The sequence below is a fragment of the Diabrotica virgifera genome, chromosome 8 (assembly GCF_917563875.1).
Source record: "Diabrotica virgifera virgifera chromosome 8, PGI_DIABVI_V3a".
Lineage (NCBI taxonomy): Eukaryota > Metazoa > Arthropoda > Insecta > Coleoptera > Chrysomelidae > Diabrotica > Diabrotica virgifera.
The window spans coordinates 77,916,163-77,930,890 of NC_065450.1; the positions used below are offsets into that span (position 1 = coordinate 77,916,163).

The 14,728-nt window shown below is 28.3% G+C and overlaps 1 long non-coding RNA gene across 1 annotated transcript; it reads left to right on the top strand.

Moving 5' to 3' along the window:
- The first annotated feature begins 1,506 nt into the window (after positions 1-1,506).
- On the top strand, positions 1,507-4,171 carry LOC126889341 (uncharacterized). Its single transcript, XR_007699996.1, has 3 exons — positions 1,507-2,240; positions 2,876-3,033; positions 3,976-4,171. It is a non-coding gene; the product is annotated as an uncharacterized LOC126889341 (long non-coding RNA).
- The last annotated feature ends 10,557 nt before the right edge of the window (positions 4,172-14,728 follow it).

Consider the following 14,728-nt stretch of genomic DNA (forward strand, 5'->3'; position numbering starts at 1 on the left):
TTTTTGTTACTTAACTTTTATTGCTATCTATTACTATTTTATTGCTATCTATTAGCGGATCTACCGAGCTTTATCACACTAATCAATCGCCCTGTATACTTTATCTTATTACTTCTGCTATCCTTAATCAATCACGAATGTTTGTCTCTTATCTTTTTCATACTGTTTTAGAATGCTGTTAATGAAAGAATTAAATAATTGTCTACACTCCATAGTTAATTAAAAAAAACACTAAACAAGTAAAAAATAAGGAAACTCTTTACAAATCTAAGTGTAAACATAACGCGATTAGACAAATTCTATTCTATCCACACTCTGACACTCGCGATACTTACAGATTACAGATACTTAATACCACAGCATACACGCGGCTCAAATTAGCGTGTACCAAAAAAACCAGTTATTGTACACGCTAAATAATGATGTCACTGACTTGATGACGTTTAAGCGTGTACCTAAGTTCTTTATTTGCGTACACGTTAGCGTGCACCTAGACACAGCGAATTATAATACATATTATATATTTATACAAAAATATATATATACCTACCCTTTACCCATATAAATAGTTACCACTTCCATTTTAGTATACGCTGTGAGCTCGTACGTAGAGGGGATATTTATAAATTCGCGAGCGCCAGTAGTGGCAAGTCTGTAAACGTTTACCGGAATTTTGACATAAATGTCAAAGTGATTAATTTAAAATTAAAATTAAAAACATTAATTATAAAAAATATTAGTTGGTCAAAGCTGTGGTATATATTTTTACCTTAAATATACTTACGTTTTAAATACTGAATTTACGTTTTTTAATGTTCCGTAATATGTAATTATAAATAAATCAATTAATCTTGGCGCCATCTACATGATAATTGTGAAAGTATCCGAAGTAAGAAATTAATATTTCATCAATAGAACGTCAGAATGATTAGCAAAATCTTAAAAAAATCTGTTACAATTTAATTACTTTTTAGCGTTGTAAATATTAAGCGATAACAATTAAATAATAAATTTAAAAATTACCGGTGAAAGTTGAATTAGTAATCCGCCAGGAGCGACACCAGCGAAGCTCAGGTGGACTTGTATGTTGTATATCTGTATTTTTAGTTGCATATAGTCTGGAGCCTGTATCACAGCTTTATTATTTCTGTGGACTTGTATATCTGTATTTTCAGTTGCATATATTCTGGAGTCTCTTATTATCACAGCTTTTTAATATTTTTGTCTTTAATCAATGTTAGAGTTTTTTCGATTGCTATAAGTTCAACTGAAAAGATGCTATGTAATAATATTACTAGATAATCTGGAATTATTGTATTGGCGACTTTATTATTTACACAAATCTTATTTTTATATAGATAATAAATAAAGTATATAGTAAAATCTTAAAACAGCAGAATTTTACTTACTTTGCACTTTATTTTACAAATTTCATTTTCATATAGATTATAATAAACAAAAAATACATAGTAAAATCTTAAAGCAGCAGAATTTTACTTATTTTACACTTTTTAACTTTATTATTGATACTAAAATCTTGGTATTTCGAGATAATTAGAGAACATTAAAAATTTAAAAAATTTTGTCGTTATTTTATCTACATAGTTAATGTTTTACATTTATTGTCAATAAATAAATTAATAAAAACATATCACATGCTCTTTCCCGATTTATTCTAAGAACACATGGCAACACTGTTAGGCCTTCATTTCCTTGTATCTGTAGCTAACTTCTCGGACCCCGCAATTTAATGAAGTCCAAAAATTATTGTTCGCGAATATTCAATTTGGAATGCGATTTTGTTAATAAAAAAAATACTTATAACTTATGCAAAACCCAAGAGAGGCATTTATATTTACATATTTCTTTTGCGTTCATTTTCAAATTCGCCGTGCATATATTTTTGTGCATGGCGCTTGAGAGGGCATCACGTGACTAAAAACGACCAACCAACGACCTCGCTTCGGCCATCTTGGCATCTTCATCTTGGCGACCTTGCCTTACCGTGGATTGTTTTTAGTTGTTTGTATTATTTGTGCTTTTTAAGAATATTTTTTTAATTCGGATACTTTTATAATAGCTTTAATAGTATTATTAACATAGTGCATAAAATGGTGTCCTGTTTTTAACGCAGTTGGAGTAGCAGAAACAAATGTAGATAAAAAAATCTGCAGGAATAACCTTTCAATTATGACAGAAGCTCAAAACAAATGACTGTGAATGAAAAGCCCTATTAAAAGGTTAGTATGCAAATATGTAAACGAAAGCATGCCCTGTATTTCAGAAAATAAATTAATACTATTAATACCCTAATAATACTATTCATAAAAAATCTTTTAAGTAACGTAGATATAACAAAGTGAATAAAAGGCATAAATCAGAAGAATTATTATTTTATTTTATAAGTTAATAATTGGTCATATCCATTTATTACTTTAATAATAATTGTGAATAAGCCACAAACTTCGCTTATTCCTAACTAAAATAGTAAATAGAGATAGGTAATAACAAAAGGATTTGTAAAACTAAAATAATTCTTTTTGCGTTTTTGCTAGTGTATGCGTTTATAAATAGGATGGTAGACCACACACTATAATATGCAGTACCAACTAATGAATACACAGAATATTATAGTCGATTTGCTAAACTCAGTCTCAGTACTAATTACTGTAATTTTGGCAAAATTGGCCAAAAACAAAAAAAATTACCTACTAAAATCACTAGCCAGTTGTGTCTGAGTTTGGGGAACCGACTATACTAATAAACAATTTCTAAGCTGTTTTATAATAATTTTGTGAGTTCATTAATCATATTTTTTATTTAAAACTAAAATTTGTTAATAATGCTTAGTAATGCATATATTTTGTATTTTTAGCTTTCCAGAAGATCCTGCGAAGAAGACATGAAGTATAGATCAGATTTGTTAATAGAGGAGTATGTTCAAAACACTTTTTAGAAAAAGATATTGACAGAACTTCACTTTCATCTGTTCGTTTGAGAGACTGTGCTGTTCCAATAGCTTATGTCACACAGGTATATGCATAACCTAATTAATAATACAGTCCGTACAATATAGATACTGTTGTAATTCATTATCTACATCGGAGATCTAAGTTGACATTGTTGCCCAACTACAAAAAATTTTTGAATTCATTTTAAGTCAAATATATCACATAATTATTGCGAAGTAGATTATACAACAAAACAGATTAATATTCAATGTAAATAAATAAAAACATCAGAAATCGAAAACAAGAATTAAGGTATAATCTTATGTTACAGTTATTAAGGTACCAAGGGTATTATAGGGATATACGTTGACCGAAAGCGTTATTATTATAATACCTGTGGTGCCTTCAACGTTTAATGCCCGACTAAATTATTCTTTATATGCGAAAAATTTGAATGAATTTTGAATTGATTAGTTTTTAAATAAGTACATTTACCAGTAACAGTAGTAACGTAATTGTGGTAACCATAGTTTTACTTAGGTTGATATTTGTCAACTTGACAGTATCTAAGTCGTTATTTAAATTTAATGCCCAAGGGCGTTATATCGTACTTAACAGACTTCGAAATGTCATTATTTATCAAATAATGTACCAGTAGGACATTAAAGTAAATAATAAAAACAATAAATATAATGAATACTAAATACTTATTTGTTTGTGAAAAATCTATTTCTTTGTGGCTTTTTTGTAATTAATTATTCTAATGGGGAAATAAGCCACAATTTACTTGAAAAAATAATTTTATTAAGGTTTCTACTTCCACATCGGATGTCGTTGTCAAAATACAAAATGTTCATTATTATTATTTTATTTATTAAATATTATTTATTATTTATTTCAATATTATTTAATATTTATTTTTTTATTATTATTATTTATGCATATTATTACCTGTAAATAATATTTCTTCTGATTGTTAATTGTAAAGGATAGAAAAATTACCTTTTATTTTATTTTCTTTTAGAATCAGCTGAGAGAAGTGGTCTACAAAAAACCAGAAAGGAAACTGAATATGTGGCTACGAAAAGCAAAAGAAAGGTTTACAAAGCAAATGTGACACATTTTTTTATAATATTTAGGAATGTCAGCAAATTACATTAAAAAATGTATGTAAAGATTTTTTGCAATAAAAATGTTTATATTTATCAAGGATGTATTATTTGGTATGGCCATATATCGTCAGTGATGTGACAGTACCTCCTATCTGTTTTTTTCAAGAGATTTGTAAGATAGACTAAAAACTTGTTTCGGCCACCTCCTGTTTTCATATATTTTTTGACTTGTTTTGCAGTAAATTCAACTATCTATTTACTACAAAAAAAGTCAGAATACGTACGAAACCAGAAAGTGACCTTAAAAAATGTTTTTCGTCTCCTGCAAACCTCATGAAAAAACATATAGGAGGTATTGTCACATTACTGACGATATATTTCAGTGAATGTCTAAAAAATATACTGTGAATGTTCAAAGAACGTTCGTAGACATTCATGGAATGTTCTAACAAGACATTCAGTCTAAAAATATACTGTGAATGTCCAAAGAACATTCATGGAATGTTCCAACAAGACATTCAGTCTAAAAAATAGACTGTGAATGTCCAAAGAACATTCGTAGACATTCATGGAATGTTCCAACAGAACATTCTAAGAATATTTAAAATGCTGACACAGCACTTTCCTGGTACTTTCCAGGGACATTCGTGTGCATTTGGGGACATTCCAGGAATGTTTTCAATGTCCTGTGTGTACATTCTAGGAACATTCATGGAATGTTTTGTGTTATTAGGGCGCGTGCGGGACGTATTTTAGCGCCCTTTAAATCTACTATACATTATAAAACTATAAATATTTTTGAAAAATTTTAACCCAGAATAAAAGGCTATATTATAACTGAGGCCGAAAGTCCCTGAAAACTTCTATAATATTTATTTTAATAAGTTACATGGGTGAAAATAAAAGAGAAAATTTAGTGTGATTTTTAATAATTGCAAATATTTAATTCAAAAGAAACTTTTTATTTATTTTTAACGGACTGTCGGCCCTCAGCAATAACGTTATCTTTCATTCTGCGTTTAAATTTTTTAAAAATACATTTTAGTTTTCTCAGGATCGAAAAAAATTAATACATTTAAAACACATTGAAAATTTTGACAGGCGACAGTTTGCGCCTTTCCCCTTTGATTTTTGGCAACATTAATGAAGCAACCTGCATATTAAATTAAAAATATACATTTAAGTAAATAAACAATAATATTTTGTCATTTCAAAGTTTTCAAACAAATCTTATACAGGGTGTCTACATAACTAGGAACCATATTTATGGGAAACTGTTTTATTATTAATTTTACCAGAAAAAGTTATTCTTCATAAAAAGTTCTGCATTGTCTAGAACTCAGAATGCAACCATCAAATATCAAATTTTATGAATCTTATACGAGGTATGTCAAAAAATATGAATTTCGGTCAAGAGCAAAGTACGTTTAGTTTTCACAACATTGAAAAGTTATTATGAAAAGTTGTTCAGCATTAAAAACTATGTTTCTAATATATGCAATTACACCCTTCTAATTGAAATATATTGTGATCTAGAAAGGTACTTTACTTTTCATCGAAACTCATATTTTTCTACATATATCTCATATAAAATTGAAAAAATTTGATAGGATTTGATGGTTGCATCTTAGATTTTAGACCATGCAAAGCTTTTTAGAAAGAACTTTTTATCGTACATTATTTGTACTTTTCAACTACGCCCTCTTCATTTATTAAAATAATATAATGTCTTTTATTATTAATAATTAGCCCTTTTCAGTTATTACAAATAATGTGATAACTCTTTTATTATTATTAATTAATTAATCAATAACAATAAAAGAGTTATCACATTTTTGAGAGAAAAAATTTCAATTAAAAGGATGTAACTGCATATTAAAACATATAGTTTTAATTAATTCCAAACAACTTTACATAATAATAATTTTCGATATTGTAAAATACAGTATGTCCCTGTAAGTTGTATCCATATGGAAAACTTTTTTATTATTGATTTTACGAAAAAAAGTTATTCTTCATAAAAAGCTCTGCATGGTCCATAACCTAAAATTTAACCATCAAATATCAATTTTTTTGAATAATATACGAGGTATGTCAAAAAGTTTGAATTTCACTCAAGAGTAAAGTAGCTTTATTTTTCACAATATTGAAAATTTCTATTATGAAAAGTTGTTTGGAATTAAAAACTATATTCTGGTATGCAATTACATCTTTCTTTTTGAAATTTTTTTTTTTTGAAAAATTATGGATAACTAACATTATTTTCAGTTACTTCAATTCAGATAACTCTTTTATTATTAATTTTACAAAAAAAAATGATTCTTAATAAAAAGTTTTGCATGGTCTAAAACCTAAAATACAACCATCTTATGTCAAATTTTATCAATTTTATACGAGGTATGTCAAAAAATATAAATTTCGCTCAAGAGTAAAATATGTTTATTTTTCACAATATCGAAAATTGTTATTAGGAAAAGTTATTTAGAATTAAAAACTATGTTTCAGTATGTAATTACGTCCTTCTAATTGAAATATTCTGAACTATAAAGGTACTTTACTTGATCTAAATTTATCTTTTTTGACATACCTCGTATAAAATGTATAAAATTTGATATAAGATGGTTGTATTTGAGGTTTTACACAATCCAGAACTTTTTATTAAGAAACACTTTTTTTCGTAACATTGATAATAAAAGAGATATCAGAATTGGAATAACTGAACATAATGTTAGTTATCCATAATTTAAAAAAAAAAAATTTTTTAAAGAAGGATGTATTTGCATACTAGATTATAATTTTTAATTCCAAACAACTTTTCATAATAGAAATTTTCAATATTGTGAAAAATAAAGCTACTTTACTCTTGAGTGAAATTCAAACTTTTTGACATAGCTCGTATAATATTCAAAAAATTTGACAATTGATAGTTAAATTTTAGGTTTTGAACCATGCAGAGCTTTTTATGAAGAATAACTTTTTTTCGTAAAATCAATAATAAAAAAGTTTTCCATATGGATACAACTTACAGGGACATACTGTATAAGGTACTCTTGATCGAAATTCATATTTTTGATACTCATAAGATTGACACAATTTAATTTTTAGACTATGCGAAGACACAATGTCTTAATTATTTTCTTTTTTTTTTTTTTTCAAAATAAATTGTAAATTATTGTGGATTTTATTAGAGGAAACCCGATTATAATCGACTATTTAAAATGAATTATTATTAATCTATGCAATGACTAGGATACTTACCATTTTCAAAATTAATTTAATTTCCACACCACTTAAAATAACAACAAATAAAAAAGATTTTCCAATATTTTTTACACGAAAACAAAAGTTTAAAATCAGGGCAGAACAAACCCAGCGGATATTGCAATAATAGTCGTAGTGGTAGGTAATTATTAACACCAATATAAAATAAAATTTCACTGCAGGAAACCACCCGTTCACCAGAAACAGTAAATAATGTTTGTGCCTAATAAACGCATCGAGAAGGGAAAAGGTACTCAAGTCAAATACATAATCACAATTCATAGAGTATTTGTTTACTTAAGGGTAATTATCATAAATTCGAGTAAAAGATTCACTTATATGAGTAAATCTGCTTGATCCAGTAAGTTGTGTTTTTGTTGTAGTAAAACTGCTAAGTTGCGTTTTATGGGTGTTAATTTATGTTTCTACTCGTCAAGGGGTATGATTTGATGTTTATTTGACTGTTATGAGTGTCGCTTTAATTTACAACATAAATCGATTGGATGGTATGCCTAGCGTAATTCAATCTAATTCAAAGAAAAAAATTAGGAAGGAACAACAAAATATTTTTAACACAATATTTAAGTTCAACATTTCAGGACGGGAATAATTATTTTTTCAGTAATAACACAATATTTGATTTTTGAGATTTCTCTAGCTGTTTCTGAAATAATTAAAATTGTATATAAAAAATGAATATCTCATTTAAAATTAATATTTCTTATTTACCAAACCTTCGGTTTGGCGCCCCTTTGGGGTTACGCCCACGTGCACCGCACGCGTTGCACGCCCGGTTACGGGGGCCCAGTCTTCTTAAATCATGTTTACGTGTATACACTTTTCCGCATTCCACGCACTTATTCATTCTTTCCACACCGAACATTTTCGTTGTCAAGAAAATAAAATAGGTACCTACTCAAAAAGCAAACACAGAACTGTGAACAGTAGAAATGATTGAATCGGAAAATTTATCTAACACCTTCACTGTTCAATTGGTAATTATACAAAGAGTCTAAATTCTACCACATCCAATACTATTTTAATATTAAATATCATGTAACTGCAGTAAATATCGATTTTTATTATCACTAATAAGTCTTTTCAGCGTTTTTCTAAAAACAATTTTAACGGTCACATATGATCATTCACACATGACATATTTAGCATAAGCAAATCACATATTTATGATTCATTGAATGCGCTTCGCAATTAAAATCTAGAGTTTAAACAACTAATTAAATTTCGTAAGCCCTAGCTTTTCACCGACCTTCAAGTGACTTTACATCAATTGATTTTGAATTTTGAGTCTATACTTTCCCAAATTTAATAAAATTTGTGATTTTTTATATTATCTAATCGTTGTTTTATTTAAGTCAAGCATAGCGACAGATCAATCTTTATAGTAATAACTTTTCAGTTTCATTTTTAAGTACATCTAAAAAGGTACTATCTACATAATTTATTTATTCATGCCTTACAATGTGAATTTTTAAAGTGGTTAGGTAATATAGCAAAATTTTATTATTTATAAAATTCTTTCATACAGCATGACTTGCCCGAAAACCTTTAATTTTCCCATTTCTATTTGTATATAATATTTTTTAAATTACTCAAAGGCCCATTTCGCCGACTCAAGTTTATATAGGCAACCCAAATTACATGACGCAAAGTAGTGGGTCAGGATTTAGACATTATCGAAAAATTTCAATACTCTTTATCTCGGAAACGAAGCATTTGAGGACATACATTTATAAAGCAAACTGTCATTGTTTTTTCAAGCAGAATTAGCACTTAAAGTTTGTCATACTTATTTAAAAACACCCTGTATTGATGAAAAGCATGGCTAGTTGTTAAAGTACCTAACTTTTTTATGGTCAAACAAGCGAATGAATCAAAAAACAGAATGTAGAGAAAACATGAGGCTATAGTAGGGTTTTAATTTCAGTATTTTATAAATGCTAGAAAATTCCACAGGGTGGTGCGAACTTTGAGACAAAAACACAGTTTTATTGGTACACCCTGTACCTATACAACGAAAATAATTTACATGTTTAACAACAATATTATTTCAGCGATATTCGTAAAGAATAAGACTATGATTCAGGAGTGCTCCTAGTAGCATTTAACGTGTCTTGGTTTGTTTATTTCTACTGCATCTTGAATTTAAATTTAGTATATATCACTATATCCGCAAAATTTTGTAATCCATTTTAAAAATAGTTCTATGCTACCTAGGCACCTGAAATTTTCAGAATAGCTCAGAACTAGCTAACAATACAATTTAACTGCTATTATATGGATAAATCGATTTTTTTAAATTTCAAACTACATATTTTAAAAATGTGACTAATGCAATGGCATTTAAATTCCATTTTAAAGTATGTTAATAGATCGATAGGTGGTAGCTCAGTGGTAGAGCATTAGACTACAGATCGAGAGGTCCCGAGTTCGAACCCGGTTGTACGTATCTTTTTTTAATTTTTTTAATAAATAAATTAAAAGTTAATATACTAAAATTTCATATTATATAAGTTAATTACTATTATATGTAAATATTATATTTTATACCATTTTAAATATTTTCTTAGATTTATATGAGTTTATAATTTTATATTGGTTCCTATAAATAATAATGAAAACATTTTATTATAAAAAGTTCTATTTTATAAAAGTGTACTTATTGGTAAATAAAAACACTGATTGATTCATAAACATAAATACAGTCGGAAAAATGAAAGAATACCCATGAACGATCACATCAATCACATATTATTCAGATTATTAATAATCTATCCCTATTGTTTGTCATTTATGAAAAAAAAACAGCAAATACAAAATATGTGATTGATGTGATCGTTCATGGGTATTCTTTCATTTTTCCGACTGTATCTGGATTGATCAGATTAGAATGGCCCGCATGCAGCCCAGATTTCAATCCTATCGAGCATCGAGCATTTATGGGATGAATTGAAAATAGCTATTCGCCTTCATCCTAGGCCTTCAGATAATTTGGTACAGTTATGATACCGGTAGAGGAATATTGGTCTATTCCCCATAGGCAAGTATAACACATCTTATTTATTCGATGCCAAACAGATTGCGAGCAGTCGTTGCGCGAGGTGGACATATCCGCTATTTGTTTTTTTTTTGTTCTCTTGTTAATTTTGTTTTGTGTTGTTAATTTTAGTGCGTTTGATATTGTTATAAACCTTAAAAGAAATGTTTTTATTTACAGCTTTTACAAGAAAAGAGATATTCGAATAATTCAAAAAACAAAATTTTAGTGATGCCTCTAAGATAATACGAAAGGAGTATAAAACAAAATCAGCCCTTCAATTTTTACAATTTTTTTTAAAGTTAGGAGAAAATACAACGTTTCCATTCACCTCCGTATAATGCCATCTCAGCAAAACATTTTGTTTACCGGAATAATAACAAACAATGTCAATTAGGTATGTACCTACAAGCTAATGCAAGAATCTTGAAAATCGGAGTACAAATAATAAAGTTATAAATTGTCAAACAATCAAAAATTTTTAGTGGTGGAATTTTGTGCCGGTGAGTATACAGGGTGTCCAGAAACTCTACCGACAAACGAAGACAGGAGATTCTTCAGATAATTTTAAGATAATTTAACCCAATTCACTTAGTCCGAAAATGCTTCCTAAGGGAGCTAGAGCTCTTTGAAGATGGCGTCTTGTAATTAGTTTTTCTTAAATACCTCCAGAACGCTTCTATTTAGAAAAACAAAAATTGGTACGTGTAATTATCTTCAAGATATAAATCTAATCCATCAATTGCAAATTTCTAGTACCGATCATAGGCGTCCGTTTTGGGTAGGGCAACGGTTATTTTATCGCATAACTTTTTTATCTTTAACTTTTATGCATTTCTGATACTGGATTATTAAATTGTGAAGTATTCTAGTACTAAAAGGTACTCCTGTTTTAAATCGGTAGGACACACCGTTTTCTAGAAAAATCGATTTGAAAATTTTTAGCTTTTTGAATTAAAAAAAAAAATTCAAAAAAAACTGTTTAGAAAGACGAAAACTGGTACATTTATTTATATTCCAGAAATAAATCGATTTCATTAATAGCAAATTTCTGGTACTGGTTATAGGCGTCCGTTTTGGGTAGGTCAACAGTTATTTTATAGCATAACTTTTTTGTCTTAAATTTTTGAGCATTTTTGACAATAGATTATTATATTATGAGGTATTCGAGTACTAAAAGTTACTCTTACTTTATGTTGGTAAAATACTTCGTTTTTTGTTGAAAAGTTCTTTCATTTTTTTTTTTAATTCCAAAAACGAAAAACTTTCAAATCGCTTTTTCTAGAAAACGGTGTGTCCGACCGACTTAAAGCAAGAGTACCTTTTAGTAATAGAATACCTCACAATTTAATAATCCGGAGTCAAAAATGCATAAAAGTTAAGGACAAAAAAGTTATGCGATAAAATACCCGTTGCTCTACCCAAAACGGACGCCTATGACCGGTACTAGAAATTTGCAATGGATGAAATCGATTCATCTCTGAAAAGTAAATATGCATACCAATTTTCGTTTTTCTAAATAGAAGCGTTCTGGAGGTATTTAAGAAAAACTAATTTCATGACGCCATCTTCAAAGAGCTCTAGCTCCCTTAAGAAGCATTTTCGGACTAGATGAATTGGGTTAAATTGTCTTAAAATTATCTGAGGAATTTCCTGTCTTCGTTTGTCGGTAGAGGTTCTGGACACCCTGTATATTAAAAAATCACTTAAATTGGACAATAGGTTTATAGTCTATTTTTATGATTGAGCGAGTAATATAGCATAAGTTTAACTATAATTTTATACAGAATTTACTCTCTCAGTCATAAAGATAGACTATTTAAGAAATTCGAGACATCAAAAATGACCCATTTTCAAGGTGGGCGGTTAATTTTTCGGGTGAGTGTATATTTGGTAAAAATCTGCGAACATCCTACAAAAATGGTCGAAAAGTAAAAATATTACTCATACTCATATAATATATCAGTATGAGTTTAATCAACGAGTTTAATGTTATTGTGAAAAAGTAAAGTATTTCCGTTACAAAACATATTGTAAAATAAGATCAGCACTTGTATGATGCCTTTTTGTACACGCGTATCAGTTTTCCTCTCAATAAACGACTTGAAGACAAGACTTAAGTTTTTGAATGATATACAGAATGATCGTAATTAATAAACCATTGTTGTCACTTGTCACTTCGTGAATCAATTTGTAGAATTTCTTTAACCTTAAGGGGTTGGGTACGTATTTTCGGCCTATTCAAATGGGATTATTTTTTTTCGAATCCTGAGAAAACTAATAAGTATTTTTGAAAAATTTAAAAGCAGAATGAAATATTACGTTATTATCGAGGACCGAAAGTCCCTGAGAACTTCTATAATGTTTATTTTAATAATTTACATGGGTGAAAAACTAAGAGAAAATTTAGTGTGATTTTTAACAATATCTCATTCAAAATAAACTTTTTATTTATTCTAAGGGACTTTCGGCCCTCGATAATAATTTAGTCTTTCATTCTGCGTTTAAATTTTTCAAAAATATTTATTGGTTTTTTCAGGATTCGAAAAAAATGAACACAATGTCCGTGGTAATATTTTCCAAATCTATCTTTGTCTTACAACGCACTCAGTCGAATATAATATTGTCAGCATATTGTCAGTCAGACAGTGGCAATGACAATCAGTGACAATCTTAAATATTTGACATTAGACCAGGGCGCATCTGTAAAAATATTAGTACATTTGGACGTTGAGAGGCGACTCAAATGTTTTTGCAGAAATTGCTTGAAAATGACTCATATAATAATATTTGAGTTATCCTCCCTCTCAAAAAGGTCCGGAATATTGTGTCAATAATCAAAATGTCAAAAAATGAAGGAAAAATTCGATTTTTTTCTTCGTTTTTTGATTGTAACTTTAAAAGTATTCATTTCCGAGAAAAGTTGTACTAACATAAAAGTTGCGTAATTAAATTTCCTACAATATAGAATTGGTTCAAAAATTTAAAAAATAGTCACCCTTGTTGCAAAATAGCAATAATTGCGAAAAACCATACAAAAACAAGTATTCGCATTTTACGTTTTTCAATCATTTATGCTAAACTTAGGACCTTCATATTTGACCCAGAAAAACTTTATGATACAGAAAAACAGTACCTACTGTAAATTTACAATTTACAGTACTGTAATCCAGCTTTAGCAAAAAAAATTCATTTTTTCAAAATGTTACAGGACTGAAAATAAAGCAGATAGCAAGTTGAATTTTTTTTTTGCTTATAGAAGTGTACTGTATACCTTTCATTTGCAATTTGCAAAATTAAAATCGAATAATTACCACAGCGTCAGGAAATTTTTTAAATAAACATTAATTTTTGGTGCTACGCGCAGGACAGCGGATAGTTATGCAGCTCTGATTGGGCATTCCAATGACCTTTGATAATGATTGATACATTTTAATTTTTATTACATTTCGATATAAATAAATAAATTTGTTTATTGCAAAATAAATACACATACTCTATCTTTTGAAATAACACCTTTTTTTAGCAAAAACTTTCTTTGTTCATATATTTTAACTTAGAGAATAAAAGTTTATTATTTTTAAACATATGCAATTGTTTAAACAATATTTCACAATTAATAATAAAATTAGTTTGATTTTTGTGGAATTAAAATATTAAAATACAACAAAATATAGAGTAAGAAAATAATATATTAGATAAAGATTGGAAGAAATTTTGGTCGAAATCAACTTGTGTGAATCGAACACCGCTGTCCTGTGCGTAGCACCAAAAATTAATGTTTATTTAAAAAATTTCCTGACGCTGTGGTAATTATTCGATTTTAATTTTGCAAATTGCAAATGAAAGGTACAGTACACTTCTATAAGCAAAAAAAAATCAACTTGCTATCTGCTTTATTTTCAGTCCTGCAACATTAAAAAAAAATAAATTTTTTTGCGAAAGTTGGATTGCAAACATTAATGAAATTTACAGTGTTGTTTTACTATATCATAAAGTTTTTTTGGGTAAAATATGAAGGTCATAAATGTAGCGTAAATGGTTGAAAAACGTAAAATGGCGAATATACTTGTTTTTGTATGTTTTTTTTTCGCAATTATTGCTATTTTGCAACAAGGGTGACTATTTTTTAAATTTTTAACCAATTCTTTATTGTAGAAAATTTAATTACGCAACTCTTATGTCAGTACAACTTTTGTCAGAAATGAATAGTTTTAAAGTTATAATCAGAAAACCAATAAAAAAATCGAATTTTTCCTTCATATTTTGACATTTTTATTATTTAAATAATGTTTCGGACCATTTTGAGTGGGGGGAGGATAACTCAAATATTATTATTTGAGTTATTT